This window comes from Chiloscyllium plagiosum, unplaced genomic scaffold (genome assembly GCF_037043375.1).
Source record: "Chiloscyllium plagiosum isolate Xiang-an unplaced genomic scaffold, Cpla_swu_hap1 HiC_scaffold_27, whole genome shotgun sequence".
Taxonomy (NCBI): Eukaryota; Metazoa; Chordata; class Chondrichthyes; order Orectolobiformes; family Hemiscylliidae; genus Chiloscyllium; species Chiloscyllium plagiosum.
In genome coordinates this window covers 63,102,917-63,121,499 of record NW_028270165.1, presented here as the reverse complement: position 1 = coordinate 63,121,499, position 18,583 = coordinate 63,102,917, and the positions used below count along the sequence as shown (strand labels likewise).

The window sequence follows — 18,583 nt, the reverse complement described above, 5'->3', positions numbered from 1 at the left end:
CACCCCTTCCAGCCTATCCTGAGCTGTGGCCTAACTGCACATATTTCAGTGCAAGTTTCAGAAAGATTCCAGCAGCTCTTAAAAAATTGAACATGCTTTCAGACTTTAATAATGTTTCTGAATGTATAATTTTACCTGTTCTCAATTTTAAATATAACCTATTTCTGGCCCCTCCTGTCTCCCAGCATCCATTCTCTCTCTTCATCAGCTTGATACACAGCGATCAAAGAGGGCTGCAGGAGGGGCACACAGCAGGGAAAGACAATGGATGGGGGTGAGCTGAGGGAGGGGGACAAGAGAGAGAAAATGGACAAGGGTGCAGAGGGTGGCATGACAGAGAGAATGGAGGTGTTGGGCGAGAGATGGAATGGACACAATGCTGTGGAACATGGAGGGCAGTGGATTGGGGGCATAGTGGGTGGCAGGCGAGAATGCACAGGGGCACCGTGGGTGGTGGTGATATATTTCATTTCAATGCAGAACTTTTCGAACAATAGTTGTGAATTCTGTCTGGGTCCCAATGTCGAGTCAGACTTGACATTGTTAGAAAAGCTCTGCATTTAAATTACATTCTTGAGAATGCTATTTAAAACACGTTCTGGGATTAACAAACCAAAGATCAGAAATCTATTCTAAAAGATTTAAATCTAGAATTGTTTAATGTATCACATCTCTGTGACACTAGACTCCTTTGGATATAAATTGTGATCATGATCTTATTCTCCACAACCACCTGACGAAGGAGCAGCGCTCCGAAAGCTAGTATTTCCAAATAAACCAGTTGGACTATAACCTTGTATTGCGTGATTTTTAATTTTACCCACCCGAGTCCAACACCGGCTCCTCCACATTATTTCTACTGAACACAGCACCCAGCTCCCGGTGCTGCCAGTAAACTTTACAATGCGATGAAATGACAAACTCTGCACTCCTGAAAAATTTACATCTGATACACAACATTCGAAACTTAGTGCAGGAGGCAGAAACAAATGAACAGCTTTAAAATAAAAAGCTTTGCAGCTCAACTGAGAGTCTGAGCCCAGGAGTAAGTACAGGTAACCTTTATTGCGATCCAACTTTGTTACAGCTTCAGATCCCCTCAGCAAAAAGGCAGAGAAAATGTAGCTGCTTTTTAAATAGCTCAAGGTCAAACACTCCTTCTCCCCCTCCTCCCCCTCACCGAGTACCGGGGGGCTGGAAGAATCGGCTGGGGTGATAAGTCAAAAGAACCACAATTCCCGCTGTTACAGCCTGACTATTCTCGGGAATAAGACTAAAGAGGCTCTGGAACAGAATAAACTGGGATTATCAGATCTGCATCTTTACTCTATGCAGAATCGGTATGCCTTAGACTATATACTCGCCCAGGAAGGTGCGGTCTGCACCATTGTCCAAGATAAATGCATTATGGGCATTCCCGATCGCACTATTACTAAGATACAAGACGAGATCCAGGTATTCCTCGAAGGTACCAGTTGGGGAAAATGGGGATCGGGCTCTTGGTACAATTGGCTTATCAATTTAGCTACGTATGTCAGAATAATTTTCTTCTGTTTGTCGGTATTGTTAGGTATTTAATTGCTAGGCTTATGAGGTCCCTTAGTGATATAGATTTGTCCCAGAAGATGCTCCTTTTGCAATCCCATGGCTCACCCACATGTTGATGGCCATGATAAATATGACCAGATGAGCTGCAAAGATGGTGGTGCCACTCTACAGGATGTTGATGGCTGGTCCACCTTGAAGGGCATTTAGAGTCACAGATGTACAGCATGGAAACAGACCCTTCGGTCCAACCTGTCCATGCCGACCAGATATCCCAACCCAATCTAGTCCCACCTGCCAGCAGCCGGCCCATATCCCTCCAAACCCTTCCTATTCATATACCCATCCAAATGCCTCTTAAATGTTGCAATTGCACCAGCCTCCACCACATCCTCTGGCAGCTCATTCCATATACGTACTACCCTCTGCGTGAAAAGGTTGCCACTTAGGTCTATTTTATATCTTTCCCCTCTCACGCTAAACCTATGCCCTCTAGTTCTGGACTCCCCAACCCCAGGGAAAAGACTTTGTCTATTTATCCTATCCATGCCCCTCATAATTTTATAAACCCCTATAAGGTCACCCCTCAGCTTCCGACTCAGCTCCAGGGAAAACAGCCCCAGCCTGTTCAGCCTCTCCCTGCAGTTCAGATCCTCCAACCCTGGCAACATCCTTGTAAATCTTTTCTGAACCCTTTCAAGTTTCACAACATCCTTCCGATAGGAAGGAGACCAGAATTGTATGCAATATTCCAACAGTGGCCTAACCAACGTTCTGTACAGCCGCAACATGACCTCCCAACTCCTGTACTCAATACTCTGACCAATAAAGGAAAGCATACCAAACTATCCTATCTACCTGCGACTCCACTTTCAAGGAGCTATGAACCTGCACTCCAAGGTCTCTTTGTTCAGCAGCACTCCCTAGGACCTTACCATTAAGTGTATAAGTCCTGCTAAGATTTGCTTTCCCAAAATGCACACCTTGCATTTATCGGAATTAAACTACATCTGTCACTTCTCAGCCCATTGGCCAATCTGGTCAAGATCCTGTTGTAATCTGAGGTAACCCTCTTCGCTGTCCATGACACCTCCAATTTTGGTGTCATCTGCAAACTTACTAACTGTACCTCTAATGCTTGCATCCAAATCATTTATGTAAATGACAAAACGTAGGAGGGCCCAGCACCGATCCTTGTAGCACTCCACTGGTCACAGGCCTCCAGTCTGAAAAACAACCCTCTACCACCACCCACGGTCTTCTACCTTTGAGCCAGTTCTGTATCCAAATGGCTCGTTCTCCCTGTATTCCATGAGATCTAACCTTGCTAAACAGTCTCCCATGGGGAACCTTGTCGAACGCCTTACTGAAGTCCATATACATCACATCTACTGCTCTGCCCTCATCAATCTTCTTTGTTACTTCTTCAAAAAAACTCAATCAAGCTTGTAAGACATGATTTCCCATGCACAAAGCCATGTTGACTATCCCTAATCAGTCCTTGCCTTTCCAAATACATGTACATCCTGTCCCTCAGGATTCCCTCCAACAACTTGCCCACCACCGAGCTCAGGCTCACTGGTCTATAGTTCCCTGGTTTATCCTTACCATCCTTCTTAAACAGTGGCACCACGTTTGCCAACCTCCAGTCTTCCGGCACCTCACCTGTGACTATCAATGATACAATTATCTCAGCAAGAGGCCCAGCCATCACTTCTCTAGCTTCCCACAGAGTTCTCGGGTACACCTGATCAGATCCTGGGGATTTATCCACCTTTAACCGTTTCAAGACATCCAGCACTTCCTCCTCTGTAACCTGGACATTTTGCAAGATGTCACCATCTATTTTCCTACAATCTATATCTTCCATATCCTTTTCCACAGTAAATACTGATGCAAAATATTCATTTAGTATCTCCCCCATTTTCTGTGGCTCCACACAAAGGCCGCCTTGCTGATCTTCGAGGGGCCCTATTCTCTCCCTAGTTACCCTTTTGTCCTTAATATATTTGCAAAGCCCCTTTGGATTCTCCTTAATTCTATTTGCCAAAGCTCTCTCATGTCCCCGTTTTGCCCTCCTGATTTCCCTCTTAAGTATACTCCTACTTTCTTTATACTTTTCTAAGGATTCACTCCATCTATCCTGTCTATACCTGACATATGCTTCCTTCTTTTTCTTAACCAAACCCTCAATTTCTTTAGTCATCCAGCATTCCTTATAGTTACCAGCTTTGCCTTTCACCCTGACAGGAATATACTTTCTCTGGATTTTTGTTATCTCATTTCTGAAGACTTCCCATTTTCCAGCTGTCCCTTTACCTGCGAACATCTGCCTCCAATCAGCTTTTGAAAGGTCTTGCAGAATACCGTCAAAATTGGCCTTTCTCCAATTTAGAACTTCAACTCTTAGATCTGGTCTATCCTTTTCCATCACTATTTTAAAACGAATAGAATAATGGTCACTGGCCCCAAAGTGCTCCCCCACTGACACCTCAGTCACCTACCCTGCCTTATTTCCCAAGAGTAGGTCAAGTTTTGCACCTTCTCTAGTAGGTACATCCACATACTGAATCAGAAAATTGTCTTGTACACACTTAAGAAATCCCTCTCCATCTAAACCTTTAACACTATGGCAGCCCCAGTTGATATTTGGAAAGTTAAAATCCCCTACCATAACCACCCTATTATTCTTACAGATAGCTGAGATCTCCTTACAAGTTTGTTTCTCAATTTCCCTCTGACTATTGAGGGGGGTCTATAATATAATCCCAATAAGGTGATCATCCCTTTCTTATGTCTCAGTTCTACCCAAATAGCTTCCCTGGATATATTTCCAAGAATATCCTCCCTTAGCACAGCTGTAATGCTATCCCTTATCAAAAATGCTATTCCCCCTCCTCTTTTGCCTCCCTTTCTATCCTTCCTGTAGCATTTGTATCCTGGAACATCCCCTGAGCCATGTTTCCGTAATTGCTATGATATCCCAGTCCCATGTTCCTAACCATGCCTTGAGTTCATCTGCCTTCCCTGTTAGGCCCCTTGCATTGCTACGTTCCCCTGAGAATCCATCACCCCCTACATTTTCCAAAACAGCATACCTGTTTGGAGTCTTTTGTGGATATACCCATTTCAAACAGTTTTGCTGTTTTGGAAAATGTAGAGGGTGATGGATTCTCAGGGGACGTAGCACAAACAGCCAAGTTTCTGGTATTGAGACTGGCTCTAATGCAACGAGGGGTACGTCGGCTTCCAAGAGATCAATTGTGTTAGGGGATTCTGTAGTCCGAGGTACAGACAGACGTTTCTGTGGCCAGCAGAGAAAAAGCAGAATGGTGTGTTGCTTCCCTGGTGCCAGGATCAAGGATGTCTCAGAGAGGGTGCAGAATATTCTCACGGGGGAGGGGGGCCAGCAGGAGGTCATTGTCCACATTGGAACCAACGACATTGGAAGGGAAATGGTTGAGACTTTGAAGGGAGATTAGAGAGAGAGTTAGGTAGAATTTTAAAAAGGAGGTCCTCAAGGGTGGTAATATCTGGATTACTCCCAGTGCTACGAGCTAGTGAGGGCAGGAATAGGAGGATAGAGCAGATGAATGCATGGCTGAGGAGCTGGTGTATGGGAGAAGGATTCACATTTTTGGATCATTGGAATCTCTTTTGGGGTAGAAGTGACCTGTACAAGAAGGACGGTATGCACCTAAATTGGAAGGGGACTAATATACTGGCAGGGAAATTTGCTAGAACTGCTTGGGAGGATTTAAACTAGTAAGGTGGAGGGGTGGGACCCAGGGAGATAGTGAGGAAAGAGATCGAACTGAGACGGGTACAGTTGAGAACAGAAGTGAGTCGAACAGTCAGGGCAGGCAGGGACAAGGTAGGACTAATAAATTAAACGCATTTATTTCAATGCAAGGGGCCTAAAAGGGAAGGCAGATGAACTCAGGGTATGGTTAGGAACATAGGACTGGGATATCACAGCAATTACTGAAACATGGCTCAGGGATGGCAGCTTAATGTTCCAGGATACAAATGCCATAGGAAGGATAGAAAGGGAGGCAAAAGAGGAGGGGGAGTGGCATATTTGATAAGGGATAGCATTGCAGCTGTGCTAAGGGAGGATATTCCTGGAAATACATCCAGGGAAGTTATTTGGGTGGAACTGAGAAATAAGAAAGGGATGATCACCTTATTGGGATTGTATTATAGATTTGTTTGGATTAGCCTTCCCTTTCCATTATCGTGGTGCGATCAAAGGGAGGAATGAGGGTGTGGGCATCTGGGAGGTAGGACAAAATGGTTTCTGCTTGGCTAACTCGGTTGGAACTGAGTCAGGCAGATACGCATGACTCAGAACAAATGTGAAACCATAGACTGACGTAAATCCGGTGAAAAAAATTGCAAATGCCGAAGTAACAATGTGAACCTAACCATTAATTGCAGAAGTAACAGCTTAGCCCTAATCACCAGAGAGGACAAATACAATTCCAAGAACAGGTTGTTTACAAGAAATTATGATAGGCTAAGTCAAAAGTGGACAAGGACTTTGTGGGATCTGATTGGTTGTTAATATGTGGTCATGCTGCATGTCTGACTATAAACAATGTACATAAGCTCTCTGCAAACTCTGTAAAAGTCGGCGAATTCTTTTGGCGGTCTAGGAGTACTCATCCTTCTGGGCTGATCAGAGTCTACCGACCTGGCAGTATCAAAGAATAGACAATTGCTTGTGTGATTGACAGAGTCATTTCCAGGTGTACCTATTGACAGGACGTGGGGAGCAAAATGAGACATCATGGTGTGGAAAATAAGAAATGTAGTTTGCTGCAGGCGATATAGAAAGGTAGTTGTTGTAAGAGCTAGTGGAGTGTCATTTCTGTAGATGGGGAGGGGTGGGACATTATACAAACGGTCATGGAATTCTTGTTGCATGTAGTATACTTAAGGCTAAGACTTTAATGAATATAGGGGTCTTTTAAAGAAGTAGTTTTAAAGAAAATAGTTTTAAGCTCGGAAATAACTATGGAGTGTTGTAGCTGACCACAAAAAGAAGAAGTAAGGGCATTTTCACAATAAAGCTTATAGTAACAAGACAAAGAATGCAGTCATCCAAGGGGAGCCTGGTACAGAGATAAGGAAAGAGAAAAACAAGTGAAGTAATTATCTTAAGGTTTGTCCAAATAAGGGAATGAAATGAAATAAATGATTATGATAGGGTAAGAATAGGGAAAGGGATGTGAGCCTGCAACACACAAACCGTATAAAAATGATTGCATAACTTTGCACTCTTTGCCAGGCTGGCGGGGTGCCCGGACTTGCAAGTTTGTAATAAATTGTCCTTGTTTCCACGGCTTTGTCTCCGATTTATAAGTGAGTTTTGATTCTAACAATGGCATTTACATTAACAGCAGAGAGAAACTGAGCATACAGACATTAGTGGCAAGCCAGAATCACAAACATACAGCACAGACACAGTCCCTTCAGTCCAACTTGTTCATGCCGACCAGATATCCTAAATCAATCTAGTCCCATTTGCCAGCACTTGGCCCATGTCCCTCTATCCCTTCCTCTTCAAATAGCCATCCAGATGCCTTTCAAATGTTGTAATTGTACCAACCATCACCACTTCCTCTGGCAGCTCATTCCTTGCACGCACCAACTGCTGAATATAGGAGTTGCCCCTTTTAAATCTCACCTTCACCCTGAACCTATGACCCATCCAGGGAAAAGATCTTGTCTATTTACCCTATCCATGCCCCTCCTGATTTTATAAAAGTTTGTAGGGTCACCCCTCAGCCTCTGGCGCTCGAGAGAAAACAGCCCCAGCCTGTTCAGCTCAAGCCCTGACAACATCCCTGTCAATCTTTTCCGAACACTCTCAAGTTTCACAACATCTTTCCTCTAGCAGAGAGACCAGAACTGCACACAACATTCCAAAAGTGGCCTAACCAATGTCTGGTGCAGCTACAACATAACTTCCCAACTCTTATAATTAGAGGATTGGGAAAGCTTTCAAAACCCACAAAAAAAGAATGGAGACACAAACCGATCTTTTGAGGGTCAGCTTGGAACATCAGGGCGGGGGGATGGGAATGAGGGAAGGAAGCTGAATGTGCTGGAGCCAAGGTGGAGGAAGAACAGAGGATGCCAAACCGGCTTGAAGCTGCAATGAGGAATATTGCATGTGCTGTACTTGTTGCAGTTATTGGTGGGAATCGGGTGCATTTTAAACATAAAAACAGAAAAACTATCTACCCCTCCGCCATCCCAACTCGATTCTTCAGTTCCTCCTCACCCGGGTAACTAAGACACATACCTGAGTTTGCAGAGTCTGCTCCCTCCCTGCATTCACTCCAGTTGCTACAAGTGACCAATTTCCCCTCCTCCCATCTCTCCCTCCCATCTCTCCCTCCCTCCCAGGATGCAGAGTTGCCCAGAGGGAGGGAGACTCACTTTGACAGGGCGACTTCCGCGTTGTGACGTCAATAAAGGAACCAGGGGCGGGGCAGGAATAGTGACGGAAAGAGGACTGGGCGAGACCGTCAGCGGGCCACTGCGCATGCGCTGCCCTGCAGCAGGGGAAGGACAACACTTTCCATAAACCCCTTCTTCAGAGAATTCCCAGAGTGTGGAAACAAGCCTCTCGGCCTCACCGACCCGACCCTCCCAAGGGTCACACCCACACCCACTCCCCTATCCCCACTGCTCGACATTTCACCCTGAGTCATGCACATTATGCCTAATTTGCATAGCCAATCCACCCTAACCTGCACATCCCTGGTCACTATGGGGAATTTAGCATGGCTAATCCACTTATTAACCTGGATAAAGGTTAAAATTACACAACTGCAGGTTGGAGTCCAACAGGCTTCTTTGGAAGCAGTAACTTTTGGAATGTCAGAGACGTACAGCATGGAAACAGACCCTTCGGTCCAACCTGTCCATGCCAACCAGATATCCCAACCCAATCCAGTCCCACCTGCCAGCACCCGGCCCATATCCCTGCAAACCCTTCCTATTCATATACCCATCCAAATGCCTCTTAAATGTTGCAATTGTACCAGCCTCCACCACATCCTCTGGCAGCTCATTCCATACATGTACTACCCACTGCGTGAAAAGGTTGCCCCTTAGGTCTCTTTTATATCTTTCCCCTCTCACCCTAAACCTATGCCCTCTCGTTCTGGACTCCCCGATCCCAGGGAAAATAATTTGTCTATTTTTGGAAGCAGTAACTTTTGGAGTGATTTGGGTCAATTCCCGCTTCGGGCAACTGTCTGTGTGGCATTTGCACATTCTCCCAGTGTCTGAGCGGATTTCCTCCCACAGCCCAAAGATGTGCAGGTGAGGTGAATTTGCTATGCTTAATTGCCCCATAGTGTTAGGTGCATTCGTCAGGGGTGAATGTAGGGGAATGGGTCTGGGTGAGTTGCTCTTCGCAGCATCGGTGTGGACTTTTTGGGCTGAAGGGCCCGTTTCCACACCGGAGGGAATAATTATTTATATAAAATGCCCCCGATCCATTAGAGTGCTCAACATTAGTTTTAATTGGGTCGTAGAAATCTGAAGTATAATTGTTTGCTTCAGGACATCCAGACTTGAATGAATTTGGCACAGGACACATTGGGCAACCATTAAAGACTCCGTTGTATTTCACCGGGTTGTGGACTCATGCAGAGACACGAACAACTTACTTTGAAAAGAGTGTTCGAGTTGCAAATGGAACTTACAGATATTGAGAGTTTGCATACTTGGTTAGGCAGCTATGTGTCATAGCCAGGACTTGTGGGCGGCACGGTGGCACAGTGGTTAGCACGACTGCCTCACAGCGCTAGAGACCCGGGTTCAATTCTCACCTCAAGCGACTGACTGTGTGGAGTTTGCACGTTCTCCCCGTATCTGCGTGGGTTTCCTCTGGGTGCTCTGGTTTCCTCCCACAGTCCAAAGATGTGCAGGTCAGGTGAATTGGCCATGCTAAATTGCCCGTAGTGTTAGGTAAGGGGTAAATGTAGGGGAATGGGTGGGTTGCGCTTCGGCGGGGCGGTGTGGACTTGTTGGGCCGAAGGGCCTGTTTCCACACTGTAAGTAATCTTATCTAATCTAATCTTTACGAGGCTCAACTCCCTAATTTGGACTGTTCTGGAAAGCGTGTGCTTCATTAGCCTTGGGAGAAAGGAATAAACAAGAGCTGACAAACTGAGATATGAAGAAAGTTGGAAAATGTTACAGAGAGACACACAGGCAGAAGTTTGCAGAAAAGTTAACACTTCATAATCTGGTTTCAATGCACATTAGCCTGGGTATGGTACTGATATCACAGGGGTTTCAAAAAGGGTAAGCCCTCAATACTCAAACCAAAATGTGGGTGACCCCTGCTGGACTGGTTTGTGTTCATTCTTTGTTGCTGCCTATTTCAGTTGATGATGTACATTATTGTTAACATACTCAAACCTGGTGGCACCCAGATTTTCGGAAAGCAGCTAGGAAAAGATCTGAAACGTGTTTAATTTGTAAACATACCTGAAGAGGGATGCCCTGTGTTTGTTAACCACTTCCTTGCCTGGTCGGCCTTTTTTACTTGTCTACAACTTGCATATATAGTATCACCTCGCATACATTGTCATGAATATTGTCTAATAAGAGTATTTAGTAGATGAATCAAAACCATCTCAATGACTGAAACAGCTGATATTGGATTGTTGGACAAGTGGAAAATATTTGTATCAGTTAACCAAAACCCTTTTCTTTTCACAGCAGAAAGCGGCGGGAGCTGGGCGGAAGTTCAGGCGGAGCGCAAAGCCGGTCGGGAAGGTAAGTGATTGCTATTAGAGTGGGTGAGTTCTAAACCCCAGGTCCACAGACTTGCCACAAAAAGAGGGTCTAAGGAAGTTTGGATCGAAGAGTGAGGCTTCAGCTCAGGAATCTTTGACAAGAAGTTTGAGTGAAGTGATTACACCACAGTTGAAGAGGGTGAAGACATGACTGCCCAGCTGGTTCAGTGCGCTACGTGCTTGATGTGGGAGGTCAACGACTCTGGTGTGTCTGGCTCGTATATGTGTGGAAAGTGTGTGCACATTCAGCTATTGACCGAGCATATTGCAGCGCTGATGAAAGAACTCGAGGACCTTAGGCTCATCCGAGAGAACGAGATCTTTCTGGATAAGACCTTCAGTGAGGTTATTACACTGACCATACCAGAAGAGAGCAGACGATGAGGAAGGCAGAGAGGAGACAGGTGCAAGAGACCCCGGGAGAAGTACCTGTCAGGAAGAAGTTGAAGCTTTTGGAAACATTAGAGACTGATGACACTGCCAGTTCGCAAGGCGGCCAGGTCTGTCAATCAAAAGTTGGCGCAGAGGCAGAGCGGAAGAGTTGGACATCGCACAGAGCCGTGGTAATAGGGGACTCCATCGTGAGAGGAACTGACCGGGGTTTTTGTGGCAGCAGATGGGATTTAAGGATTGTGTGTTGCCTTCCTGGTGCCAGGGTGAAAGACATCGTGTACAGAGTGCAGGAAATCCTCAAGGACGAGGGTGAAGAGCCAGAGGTGGTGGTACATGTCGGCACAAATGATGTCGGGAAGAAGAGGAGGAACATACTACAGCGGGACTTCGGAGAACTAGGAAGAAGGCTGAAAAGCAGGACGTCCAAAGTGGTTATCTCTGGTTTGCTTCCAGTTCCTCGTGCTGGTGTGGCCAGAAACAGGGAGATAATGGACTTGAACGTGTGGTTGGGGAACTGGTGCAGGAAGCAAGGATTTAAGTTCTTGGATCACTGGGGTATATTTTTTGGTAAACATAAATTCTACAAGAAAGACGGTTTGCACCTTAATAGGTTAGGGACCAGCATTCTGGCAGGCAGGTTTTCTACTGCAGCACCGCTACATTTAAACTAAGTAGCGGGGTGGAGGGGACAAACTAGATGGTTAAAAAGGAAATTGAGGGGAAAGTTAGAACAAGAGAAGTCCAGAAACACAACTGTACCAATAAGGCAGAAAACTCAGAAAGGGATCATGCTGTAAGGTTGAGTGAAATAGGGGTTGATGGGAAGGGTGAGAGCAGTAACAAATTAAAAATACTATACATGAACGCACGAAGCATTAGACATAAGATGGATGAGCTTGAGGCTCTTTTGGAAATTGGCAGATACGATATTGTGGGGATAACTGAGACGTGGCTTCAAGTGGACAGGGCCTGGGAAATGAATATTCAAGGCTACATGTGCTATCGTAAGGACAGACCGGCAGGCAGACGGGGTGGGGTGGCCTTGTTAGTAAGGGCGGATATTCAGTCCCTTGTGCGGGGGGACCTAGAGTCAGGGGATGTAGAGTCAGTGTGGATAGAGCTGCGAAATACTAAGGGTAAAAAAACCCTCTTGGGAGTCATCTACAGGCCCCCAAACAGTAGTCTGGATGTCGGATGTAAGTTGAATCAGGAGCTGAAATTGACCTGTCTTAAAGATGTTACTACAGTTCTAATGGGGGATTTTAACATGCAGGTAGACTGGGAGAATCAGGATGGTATTGGACCTCAAGAAAAAGACTTTGTGGAGTGCCTCAGAAATGGATTCTTAGAGCAGCTGGTGCTGGAGCCGACCAGGGAGAAGGCAATTCTGGATCGGGTATTGTGTAACGAACCAGAATTGGTCAGAGACCTCGAAGTGAAGGAGCCATTGGGAAGTAGTGACCATAATACATTAAGCTTCAATCTGCAATTTGAGAGGGAGAAGGTACAGTCGGAAGTGACAGTACTTCTGTTGAATAAAGGGAAATATGGAGCTATGAGGGAGGAGCTGGCCAAAGTTCAATGGTGCAATACCTTAGCAGGGATGGCCGTGGAGGAACAATGGCGGATATTTCTGCATATAATGCAGAAGTTGCAGGATCAGTTCATTCCTAAAAGGAAGAAAGATCCCAGGAGGCGACATGGGTGGCCGTGGCTGACGAGGGAAGTTAAGAAACATATAAAGTTAAAAGAGAAAAAGTATAACATAGCTAAGATAAGAGGGAAAACTGAGGACTGGGAAGCTTTTAAAGAGCAACAGAGGATTACTAAGAAGGAAATATGCAGAGGAAAAATGAGGTACGAAGGTAAATTGGCCAATAATATAAAGGAGGATAGTAAAAGCTTTTTTAGGTATGTGCAAGGCAAAAAATGGTTAGGACTAAAATTGGGCCCTTGAAGACAGAAACAGGGGAATATATTACGGGGAACAAAGATGGCAGAGGAATTAAATGGGTACTTCAGATCTGTGTTCACTGGGGAAGACACAAGCAATCTCCCTGAGGTAACAGTGGCTGAAGGACCTGAACTTAAGGGAATTTATATTTGCCAGGATTTGGTGTTGGAGAGACTGTTAGGTCTGAAGGTTTATAAGTCTCCGGGGCCTGATGGTCTGCATCCCAGGGTACTGATGGAGGTGGCTCGGGAAATCGTGGATGCGTTGGTGATTATTTTCCAGAGTTCGATAGATTCGTGGTCGGTTCCTGAGGATTGGAGGGTGGATAATGTTATACCACTTTTTAAGAAAGGTGGGAGAGAGAAAGCAGGAAATTATAGACCAGATAGTCTGACCTCAGTGGTTGGAAAGATGCTGGAGTCTATTATAAAGGATGAAATTACGGCACATCTGGATAGTAGTAACAGGATAGGACAGAGTCAGCATGGATTTATGAAGGGAAATCATGCTTGACTAATCATCTTGAATTTTTTGAGGATGTAACTCTGAAGATGGACAAGGGAGATCCAGTAGATGTAGTGTATCAAAAGCTTTCTGAAAGTCCAGATAAAGTCCCACATAGGAGGTTAGTGAGTAAAATTAGGGCGCATGGTATTGGGGGCAAAGTACTACATTGGATTGAAAATTGGTTGGCTGATAGGAAACAAAGTGTAGTGATAAACGGCTCCATTTCGGAATGGCAGGCAGTGACCAGTGGGATACCGCAGGGATCCGTGCTGGGACCGCAGCTTTTTACAATATATGTTAATGATATAGAAGATGGTATCAGCAATAACATTAGCAAATTTGCTGATGATACAAAGCTGGGTGGCAGGGTGAAATGTGATGAGGATGTTAGGAGATTACAGGGTGACCTGGACAAGTTAGGTGAGTGGGCAGATGCATGGCAGATGCAGCTTAATGTGGATAAATTAGATTAGATTAGATTACTTACAGTGTGGAAACAGGCCCTTCGGCCAAACAAGTCCACACCGACCCGCCGAAGCGTAACCCACCCATACCCCTACATTTACCCCTTACCTAACACTATGGGCAATTTAGCACGGCCAATTCACCTAACCTGCACATCTTTTGGACTGTGGGAGGAAACCGGAGCACCCGGAGGAAACCCACGCAGACACGGGGAGAACGTGCAAACTCCACACAGTCAGTCGCCTGAGGCAGGAATTGAACCCGGGTCTCTGGCGCTGTGAGGCAGCAGTGCTAACCACCGTGCCACCGTGCCGCCCACAAATGTATGGTTATCCACTTTGGTGGCAAGAACAGGAAGGCAGATTACTACCTCAATGGAATCAATTTAGGTAAAGGGGCAGTACAGAGATCTGGGTGTTCTTGTACACCAGTCAATGAAGGCAAGCATGCAGGTACAGCAGGTAGTGAAGAAGGCTAATAGCATGCTGGCCTTCATAACAAGAGGAATTGAGTATAGAAGCAAAGAGGTGCTTCTGCAGCTGTACAGGGCCCTGGAGAGACCACACCTGGAGTAATGCATGCAGTTCTGGTCTCCAAATTTGAGGAAAGACATTCTGCCTATTGAGGGAGTGCAGCGTGGATTCACGAGGTCAATTCCTGGAATGGCGGGATTACCTTACACTGAAAGACTGAAGCGACTGGGCTTGTATGCCCTTGAGTTTAGAAGACTGAGAGGGGATCTGATTGAGACAGCTCAAACCACTGCCTTCTAGTTTTGGACTCCCCTACTCAGAGGAAAAGACCTTGACTATTCACCCCTATCCATGCCCCTTATAAACTTCTATGATGTCACCCCTCAGCCTCCGACACCAAGGGAAAACAGCCCCAGCCTATTCAGCCTCTCCCTCTCGCTCAAACCCTCCAACTCTGACACCAGCCTTATAAACCTTTTCCAAACTCTTTCAAGTTTCACAACATCCTTCCATAGGATGGAGATCAGAATTACACACAATATTCCAAAAGTGGCCTAACCAATGTCCTGTGCAGCCGCAATATGTCCTCCCAACTCCTTCACTCAATGCTCTGACCAATAGAGAAAAGCATACCAAACATCATCTTCACTATCCTGTCTATCTGCGACTCCACTTACAAGGAACTATGAACATGCACTCCAAGGTCTCTTTCTTCTGCAACACTCCCCCTGTCTAAGTCCTGCCTGCATTGCTTGACCAAAATGCAACACATCACATTTCTCCAAGTTCAACTCCATCTGCCCCTCCTTAGCCTATCAGCCCATCCAATCAATTCTAATTTATAGTGAACTCTCTTTCCTCTCTTATTCCTTAGAAGCTGAAGATCTCCATCCCACACACTCTCCCTCAATTTTCAATTTGATGAACCTAATCCCCTGCTGTACCTCATCCTGAAGGGTCTGGTTCATGCTGATTAGCAGGGCCAAAGTCAGGGGAGATCTAATTGAAACATACAGAATACTGAACAGCCTAGACAGAGTGGATGTTGGGAAGATGTTTCCATTGATAGGAGAAACTAAGATCCGAGGGCACAGCTTTAGAGTAAAGGGAAGACTTTTTAGAATGGAGATAAGGAGAAACTTCTTCAGAGTGGTGAATCTATGGAATTCATTGGCATAGAAGACTGCAGAGGCCAGGTCACTGAGGATATTTAGACTTAGATAGCTAGGTTCTTGAGTATTGAGGGGATCGAGGGTGACAGGGAGAAAGCAGCAGAATGGTGCTCAGAAACTGATCAGCGACGATTGAATGGTATGAGCAGACCCGATGGGCTGAATAGCCTACTTTCTGCTCCGATGTCTTATAGTTGAAACTTTATTGCTGGAACAGCACAGCAGGTCAGGCAGCATCCAGGGAACAGGAGATTCGACGTTTCGGGCACAGGCCCTTCTTCAGGAATGTGCCCGAAACGTCGAATCTCCTGTTCCCTGGATGCTGCCTGACCTGCTGTGCTGTTCCAGCAATAAAGTTTCAACTTTGATCTCCAGCATCTGCAGACCTCACTTTCTCTCCGATGTCTTATAGCCTCTTGCTGTCCAGGACACTGAGAATTGGGAGCAGGAGTCGGCCATTTGGTCTTTTAAGCCTGCACGAGCATTGAACAGATCACAAATGGATATGGATCTCCCTACATCGAGATGCAGAGGCTGGGACTTTTTTCACTGGAGCATCGGAGGTTAAGAGGTGTCCTTCGAGAGGTTTAAAAATGATTTAAAAATCATGAGGGGTATAGGTGACGTGAATGGCAGGTGTCATTTCAAGATTAGGGAGCAAATGTTTAAAGTGAGAGTAGAACAAGTCGAAAGACATGAGGAGCACTTTATTTAAAAGAAAAATGGTTTGTGTGTGGAATGAATGTCTGGAGGAAGTGGTGGATGCAGGTACAATTACAATGTTTAAAATACATTTTGATAAGTACGTGAACAGGAAAGGTTCAGAAGGATATGGGCCAAACACAGACAGGTGGGATTAGTTTAATTTGTGAATATAGTCAGCATGAATAGAAGGGTGTGTTTCTATGCTGTATGACTGTCACTGTTCTATACTAGCCTTAAAACTATTTTCTTGCCTTCCCCAAGAACCATCCACTTCTCTGTTGTTCAAAAGTGATATGAACTCAGCCTTGAATATATTCCATGACCCCCTAACTGCAGGATGACACTCCCACTTCTAAACTCAATTCCTCTTGCTCATATACCACTTGCCTTGCTGATTGCTTGCTGCACCTGTCTGACAACTGGCAGTGACTGGTGTAGGAGGACATTGAGGCCCCTTTGCACATCCACACATCATTACTGATGAAGGGCTCGTATCTGAAACGTCAACTTTCCTACTCCTTGGATGCTGTCTGACCTGCTGTGCTTTTCCAACGCCACACACATTTTGACTCTGATCTCCAGCATTTGCAGTCCTCACTTTCTCCACTTCCCAATATATCACCATTTAAACAATACACCTCATTTCTGCTTTTTTTTTTCCACAGCAAAGGCTATAACTTCACACTGTGGTACTGCATTTGCCATGTGTTTGAGGCACAGACCTAGACCAGCTTTTCCACAGTCTGTCCTCTTTCTGGATTCACTCCCTTTCTTTTCAGTTGCTGCAAGTCAACAATTGGATCCCAGCATGAAAATAAAAGAAATAGAAAAGGCAGTGAGAGAAGAGAGTGCTGTTGGACAGAGGAAGGAAATTACAGTCTTGGATGAATCTCAATCTTCATTCAGAGAGAGAGAGAGGAGCAGCAGCAGCTTCAGAAGCTCATGGGTCAAGATTAGAGTGGTGCTGGAAAAGCACACGTCAGGCAGCATCCGAGGAGCAGGAAAATCGACGTCTCGGATTCAGACAATAGGGCTGTTCTGAATGGTAGGAGGACCAGGCTCTTTCCGGTGTTCCAGTGCTCCTCATTGGGCCGGCAAATGAAATTCATGCACCATTTTTACAGACAGATAGAAGCATGTGCAGTCTTTTCCTGACACCGAGGGGCACGCGCAGTAGGCTCTGTAGATATGCTGGTGTAACTGACAGATTCAACTGGCCAAATGCCAATAGGAGGAAAATAGGGTAGAGCCACAATTTTGTTTCACTTCCCCACCCCCAGCTCGACATAACCGCGCATGCTCCTCGCTATTCTCCTTACCCTCACCCCTCATGATTTTTCAAATCTCAATAAGGTCATCCCTCAACCTCCTCCACTCCAGTGAAAAAGTCCCAGCCTCTCCCTATAACTCAAACCCTCCATTCCTGGCAACGTAAATCAAAGTAAATCTTTACCGAACCCCCTCTAATAGTATTCTTCCTATTACAGGGTGACCAGAACTGTACTCAGTACTCTAAACAAAATGGCCTCACCAACATCCTGTACAACCTCAACATAGAACAAAGAAAATTTACAACCCAGGAACAGGCCCTTCAGCCCTTCAAGCCTAAGCCGATCCAAATCCCCTGTCTAAACCTATCGCGCAATTACTGAATCTGTATCCCTCTGCTCTCCACGTACTCATGCATCTGTACAGATGAACCTTTTTCTTTTTATAGATATTTTTATTGAAAATTTAACATGTTTTTACAAGTTTACAAATAAAAAAAAACCAAGTACAAACACTAATATACAATTAAATCTTAAATAAATAGCCAAAACCTGTCAAACAAAAAGAAGAGATACAGAGAAGAAAAAGACAAAACTCAACTACTAACCTAACCTATAACTAACCAGAGTGTATGATCAAATATCTTACATTATTCAAAAGAAAAAAGGATAACATAGCAATGAAGTAGTGAAGTACATGCTCGGGATGAGTTAACATCAAGTCGTAATAAAACCCGTATTCATGCGGGATTCCTCTCCCAAGGGACCCCGGACCAGCCAGAACTGTTACCTCAACTAAATGAAAGCCCTTGAAAGAATGGCCGAAATATCTGTATCTATGAAATTCAAAAAGGGCTGCCATATTTTATAGAATAATTCAGTTTTTTGGTGCACCATATTTGTAAGGAAGTCGAGGGGAATACATTCCATGATTAATCTGTGCCAATTCAGTTTACTAAGATATTTTTTCTTGCATAGAAGGAGAGAATGGAAAATAATTTCCTCCCGTGCACATCCAGAGAAGGTAAGCTCGAGTAGCCCAGAAGAGGAGATACTGGATCTACTGTAATTTCCATTCCCAAGATTTCTGTCAGGGCGTTTACTACTTTGGTCCAGTATTTGAAGATCTTATGGCATGTCCATAAGCGGTGTGTAAGAATGCCCACCTCTGCTTTACATTTGGGACACATTGGCAAAATTTAGGACAGGAGCATCTCCAATCTTTCCGGTGCCATATGGGCCCTATGAAGTATCTTTAACTGAATGGCCTGGG

General features: G+C 45.1%; 1 protein-coding gene across 5 annotated transcripts in view; it reads right to left on the bottom strand.

Annotated features, from left to right (window-relative positions):
* The window catches only part of LOC148144444 (uncharacterized), a 245,430-nt gene that overhangs the window by 218,945 nt on the left and 7,902 nt on the right, over positions 1-18,583 (bottom strand). The window contains exon 1 of one of the 5 annotated variants that reach the window (XM_087974744.1): positions 7,996-8,016. The exons of 3 other annotated variants lie outside the window; for them this stretch is intronic. The gene's annotated coding sequence lies outside the window, so the exon portion shown is untranslated. Of the gene's footprint in view, positions 1-7,858; positions 7,944-7,995; positions 8,017-18,583 lie in introns of those variants that run through there. One more of the 5 variants, XM_087974740.1, reaches the window with a different exon arrangement.